General features: G+C 63.1%; 1 protein-coding gene across 12 annotated transcripts in view; it reads left to right on the forward strand.

Moving 5' to 3' along the window:
- The first annotated feature begins 235 nt into the window (after nucleotides 1–235).
- LOC137422340 (tight junction protein ZO-1) overlaps nucleotides 236–363 on the forward strand; it is a 633,827-nt gene continuing 633,699 nt past the window's right edge. For all 12 annotated transcript variants that reach the window (XM_078771176.1, XM_078771169.1, XM_078771173.1 and 9 more), the window contains exon 1: nucleotides 236–363. This exon is cut by the window's right edge. The gene's annotated coding sequence lies outside the window, so the exon portion shown is untranslated.

A 363-nucleotide genomic window follows, 5' to 3' on the forward strand; every position in this document is an offset into this window, starting at 1 on the left:
ATTTTACCTCGTCTTCATTCATGCTCGGATCGCCTCACAACTCTTGTAATTCATTCTCAACCTGTCCCTTCTTTTCCTCCAACCACTTTCCTCTCCTCGTTTTCACCACTTTCACCACCCGCTGTCATTTCCGCTTCACCTTCACTAAACCCACATCGACGGATCGACCCCCTCCTACTCCCACATCCCCACCCCAATTGCGTTGACGGTCCTCTCCGTCGCCGCCCCCCGTTCCCGCCGCCCGGCGCCGTTGCCATGGCGCGTGTAACGGGCGGCACGGCCCGAGCTCCCCTTCCTGACGCTTTGTTCTCCCGGGCGGCTCCGCGCCGGCTCCGCCGTCCGCAGCGCGCCGCGCCGGCCGCC

The sequence above is a fragment of the Myxine glutinosa genome, chromosome 2, assembly GCF_964187855.1.
Source record: "Myxine glutinosa chromosome 2, kmMyxGlut1.1, whole genome shotgun sequence".
NCBI classification, from domain to species: domain Eukaryota; kingdom Metazoa; phylum Chordata; class Myxini; order Myxiniformes; family Myxinidae; genus Myxine; species Myxine glutinosa.